The 6000-nt window shown below is 34.9% G+C and overlaps 1 protein-coding gene across 1 annotated transcript in view; it reads left to right on the top strand.

The window, feature by feature from the left end:
- The first annotated feature begins 3930 nt into the window (after nt 1–3930).
- Nucleotides 3931–6000, top strand: part of LOC125226075 (protein qui-1) — a 210568-nt gene continuing 208498 nt past the window's right edge. The window contains exon 1 of the mRNA XM_048129922.1: nt 3931–4230. The gene's annotated coding sequence lies outside the window, so the exon portion shown is untranslated. The remainder of the gene's footprint in view (nt 4231–6000) is intronic.

Below are 6000 nucleotides of genomic sequence, written 5' to 3'. Positions count from 1 at the left end.
ATTGACCCACTGTACCTTACATTATTAAATAGCGTTAACGTCATGAAATATGCACGTAATGTTTGGTTCTCATAATAAATTTTCCAAAATTTCGAAATTTTCAACATGGTAAAATTCTGAAACTTTCCTCATTTTTTGATGGAAATTGAAACTCCATTTTATAAATTTAGATTCCTATATTTCTTGTGAAACTTTCATAAAATTTCCAAGAACGTTTCAATTTTTTTGGAAGTTTTAGCAACATGCACAATGCACATTCTTTAAACAATGAATGTAATGTTCCGTGATCGTAAAAGTGCCGAGAAGCGTATTCCAAGACATCAAACACCTAGAGGGTCTGTTCGTCTATCTTTCTGTCCATCTCGGGTAGAACGCAAGATGAAAATAATTTGCGTTTTTCTTGGAAAATGTGGAGCGCACAAAAGATGATGATTATTCGTCCTCGGCGGATGAAGCCTCTTGGAACACAATGCGCGTCTCCTGATTGATGGAGGCTTTGTGGGCCACCGGGTTTATCCCTGCGTAAGGAAGTAGCTTTTTTAATTCTGAATTAACGTTGACTATCACTTAACATAATATTGATGTGTAAGGTACAGCGGGGCAAATGTAACTGGTAAATGTTTTCCATGTTTTACAATGTTTTCATTATTAAAGACACTCTCCACCGGTTATATATGGTAGGCGTGTTCAGTGGATACATGTTGAACTCAACATCATGGTGTAATAATAGAAAAAATTGAATTGGTTATATACAATGAGGAGGCACACTGACATTTTATCCCGGCAGGCGGCGCCTGTGCAAGTGTCTAGGCATGTTACTGTCATTCATATGTGAGAGAGAGAGAAAACATATCATCTTCTCGCTCTCACGTATGGACTAATAGGGTGGCGCCATCTGTCATAACCTTTGAGTGTGCCTCCTCATTGTCCCCCAGTCGAGCTTTGCCCCGCTGTACCTTACCTAATACCTACCTGACTGATTGAAGTGTTATGTAAATTTTGTTGACACGTAAACCAATTAGTGTGGACACAGGTAGGAGGAGTAGAAAACATGGTCCCACTGCTGGGCAAAGATCCCTCCCCTGGCTCTCCTTGACACCCGATTCTCCTTGAAATTAAAGAGATTGTAAGTATGTGGACTCATCATATGTTGTACATTTATGTAGGTACTAGCTTTCGCCCGCGACTTCGCTCGCGTTAGAAAGAGACAAAAAGTAGCCTATGTCACTCTCCAAGTCTCCATCCCTTCAACTATCTCCACCTAAAAAAATACGTCAATTCGTCGCTCTATTTTGCCGTGAAAGACGGACAAACAAACAAACACACACACTTTCCCATTTATAATATTAGTATGGATACTAACTACACAAGTAGTAAACTGTTGAAGCTCTTCCCAGTGGGACGTAAAGTGCCTATGCACATTTTTACCATAGTTATTAACACGTTCACTTTCCTGTGCCACATAATTATGAGCGGCGGTAAGTTCTATTACAGAGCTGTAAGATCCGCAATTCAGAGCCGGACGGTAAACATGTTACCCAATGTTTAATATTTTAACTCACACAGTTACTTTTTTTTTATTCACAGAATAACAACATATTCTGAAAGTATGAAATATATTAAAAGTGAAACTACTTTTTATTATACTTATACGTTAAGGAAATGGCTGACTGTTAATGCTTTTTATGACATCTCGGAATATTATAAATAATAATAATTCATTTTATTTTATAATATTATAGCGTTTTTTATTAATGTTCAATATAATAAGCCTTCTTGAGCTTACCGTGGGGCTCAGTCAATCTGTGTAAAAGAATGCCCTATAATATTTATCTATTTTTTTATTATTATTAATTACTGAATTTGGTTGGGAGTATTTTATATTTTTTAAAGGTACTGTATTGTACCCTTTATGATAATTTAACTTTAATTGACATAAAATACCATTTATATCTTTGACATTATGTATAAAAGGAAATGAATATGAATATGTTTTACAATCAGAAAATATTCGGTTGAAACCGTCTCCCCATAGATCTTCGGACAATTACTGTTTTGCTTGAAAACTCTTTTGCCCCTTTTTGCAAGAAAACTAATATATCATAAAGGTTTGACGAGCCCCGGCATTATTCAATTTGCTTCTTATATTGGAGAAAAAGTATTTTGACGAAAGGTTTCGAGAAACAGTTCATTGCTAGCAGAAACTAAATTGAAATAATCTATTTTTCTACAATTTGTCCTTAAAAGTTATACATGTATACACATTATTTTTTAGTTTATATTTAAAAAAAAAATATTTTTGTTGTTCCATCAGCGACCAATTGTTTTAGCAGAAAATAAATGCATTAATATTAATTTTAGTCAAATTTCCACGAATGTGCTTGGTAAAGCATACTGTTGTCATTTGTAAAATTGTCAGCTCACGTGAATATAGTAAGTAAGTACCTGTATGAGACGATCACGATACATATATTATCATGGTAGGTGATAATTTTATTTACATGCTAATATCCCACGACACGTGTAGACAGGAGTTATAAGAAAATAGATATACACACAAAAATCTATTCCTATTCTGAATGACTTTCGGTAAGTATATGAAAATACACAGTGTACAGTGATACCTGATACCCATTTATGTAGGACATAATTACACTGGATACGCAAAAACGTTCCAATCTACATACATAATATGAAATTGTCATTCAGTTCCACGATTAAGCCACTTTTCGGCTCGCCCTTCCGGTGGATAACTAACATCAGAGTTAATTTATACTTTAAATCGGAAGCAATACAGAAGTTCATTCCATTTTTAGTCTAACAAATATCTCAATTAAAGTACCGCACATTCTAGTCAATCTTTACTATTTCCACCGAAGATGCGCTGGGTGAGAATTGAAAATTTGCCATACAAATTTCAATTCCCTCCCCGCTCTGCCCATTCACGCCCTGTCGGTGGAAAACCACCTTTAGACCTTGTATGAAAAACAAAAGTCTTTAATTCCAATGAAATTTAAGATGGATTGGAACGTTTCTGCATAACTACGTCCGTACAAGCGTAGAGCGTACTTACTATTTTATTACGAGAAATGTTATGAAAGGAAAACAATGATCGAAAAGAATCGGTTATGAAACTCTTTGTACCAATTATACCATTGTCCGTACTGACATATTTTAGGTATCTAATTATATACGCAAAATAACACAAAAATATATTATTTACCTTTGTTAAGTCAACTCAAGTAGGTGGCTACTAATATATGGACTTATTTAACATTTACAATAACATTTTATTCAATGCAAATTATCGATTGTAACACAACAAATATTACTTAAATACGCTATGAATATTCTTCGCAAACAATGCACTTTTGATGACCGTTCTAGCTCAGTCGGTAGCCTGCTAAGCCGCGGTCCTGGGTTCGAATCCCGGTAAGGGCATTTATTTGTGTGATGAGCACAGATATTTGTTCCTGAGTCATGGATGTTTTCTATGTATATAAGTATATATTTATCTATTTAAGTATGCATATCGTCGCTTAAATTAGCACCCATAGTACAAGCTTTGCTTAGTTTGGGGCTAAGTTGATCTGTGTAAGGGGTTCCCAATACTTATTTATTATTATTTATTTACTTCTAAGCAAATTTAATAACATTAGAAATAAAACAAATAGTGCTGCCATTTCATCCATCACAATAATTTACGCAAGCCGCCCAGAACCCGTTTTATCCAAAGGTTAGGGCGCGTTTCATCCCACCTGTAACTCGAATTGCATCCGAACGAGCGTCGAGCGTGGAGTACTCGAACGTCGCATAACAACCTGGTGCGGTTTACTAATTGCGTCAGCCCACGAGCTGAATTGCACTCAAATAGTCCGATGTGTGGTCGCGGCATAATGCCTTGGGCGGGCGGCGGGCGAGTTTGTTGAGCCCCGCACCTTTCCCCCCACTCGCAGGGCAAGGGGGGACTCAGTCTACCTCCGGACGCCGGGCCAGCCGATCCTCCCTTGCCGGTCCGCGCCGCGCTGCCGCGAAAACTGTTATACTAAAACATGAATTAAAACAAACATCAAGAGCTGAAATACTAGTTTCAGTGAGTGCCGTTCGCGTTAGTGCTGTGTTGGAAATTTTTGTTTCATTTTTATTTTTATTCATATTGGTTTGTGAATGGTTTTGTTCTGTGACAATTCGGACTGATGCAATTTAGGATTTTCTTTTTGTTAAATTAAGGTAAGTAAAACAAAAAAAATAATATAATACAAAAATATTACTGTAATTTTAATAAACTAAATGATTTTGTAGTATCTATACATTAATTTAAAGTAACACAAAATTAACTCATAATTTGCAAAACTGAGTCGAGACGGGACTTTATGGTTTATTATTTGACCGTACATTTCTAACGTAGGTTTACGTCCGTGATCACAGTATGCCTAGGTAATACTAGGTATCCCGAGTGAGTGGAATAAAATATGGCACTGTAATTATTACTTGTTTATTCATGCCCTAATATTATCAATTTGAATGTTAATAACCCCGTTTTGTACTGTTCATTTCATACTCGTGTGTGGAATCAATTATAACCCAGAATCTGGCGTGACCTAAATCAAACCAAACGAACGTTTGGCTAGAGTACACTTATCTCATGTTTACAAGAATTATTCGCTGTCTTGCAAAAGTGTATCATGACCGTATTATCGGGACCCATGTGTACGATCCATGGTAAAGTAGGGCATTCCAGATATGAAACACGTCCAAAATTTCGACAGCGGGTACTGGCAGTAACAATAAACATGTACATGAGGATAGTTCCACAAAAATGTAACGTAAGTTACCGTTCCTTTGCGTGTTTATTTATTTATGAATCTGAATATTTGTATTATTAGTTTATCTGTAGATATTTTTACATTTAAATTGTTATGACTAATTAGTAAAAGGCGAATAATTAGTAGGTAACTTTCTTTACACTTTTCCGTGGAATGACCCATGTAGTCGATGCGATAAGCCAAATGTAACAACTGAAATAAACCCGTTATTTGTTATCAAACATTTTATCTAGGTGTAATCATATATACGAGTAATTATTATACGTTTACGGTAATAATCGAGGCAGACATCGCAATTTGTCATTTGCGAAATAACAAAATTGATTTTTCATTAGCGAAGTGTCAAGTGTTCGCATGACGAAGGTAAATTCTTATGAATAAAATATTCGAATATTCTACTTTGATTTCTGACTTCTGTTTTGACCCGTTTTACTCTTACAATATTATACCTATAATCATCATATTACAGAATATATATTTTTCCTTCCTGAAAATAAATAACTGGCCCAAAAAATACTAAAACTAAATAAACTTAATCTAAGTCATATTATTTTAAATTATGAAATAATTTGTCAACGTTCCAAAGAAAACATCAAATTATATCCTAGCTCTCGTTATTTTCGTCATTAGTCTAAACAAATCTTCATTTCAACCGATTGAATTTCTCATTACGAACGTGGGTCTGAAAATTATTTTTGACATTTTGTATTGTATGCCTTTTTAAACTTTAGGAAGAGGAGACGAGTACCCCAAGAAACTGTAGTTAGTTGAAACAACGTCAATTTTACGGTAATTTCGCTATTTCGAGACAATGATGCATGTTGAAGGAGAGGTGGACGTTTAATTTTTTTTTAGCTCGTTAACATGACTTTTAAGGATCTTAAAATTGAGTTGTTTGAATTTACCTCCGTTTCAATTCACCTTAGTCTCCTCTACATCGGGATATTGTATTTTTAGTGTTGAATATTTATCGACATTTCTAAAACGCATGGACTTTTGAATATATTTGATAATTGGTACCTACTGGTGAAAGAGTGAGTTAAAAATATCTCACGTTCGGAGAGAAATCATTAACAGTGAATTATGATATCTTGGTATTATTTTTTGTTTCACTTATGATCTGTGGAATACTGTATGTATTTTTGCTTTATTTCATTAATAAAATTCATGTTGA

The sequence above is a fragment of the Leguminivora glycinivorella genome, chromosome 5 (assembly GCF_023078275.1).
Source record: "Leguminivora glycinivorella isolate SPB_JAAS2020 chromosome 5, LegGlyc_1.1, whole genome shotgun sequence".
In the NCBI taxonomy this organism is placed as follows: Eukaryota; Metazoa; Arthropoda; class Insecta; order Lepidoptera; family Tortricidae; genus Leguminivora; species Leguminivora glycinivorella.
This window is presented reverse-complemented; position numbering and strand designations above follow the sequence as displayed.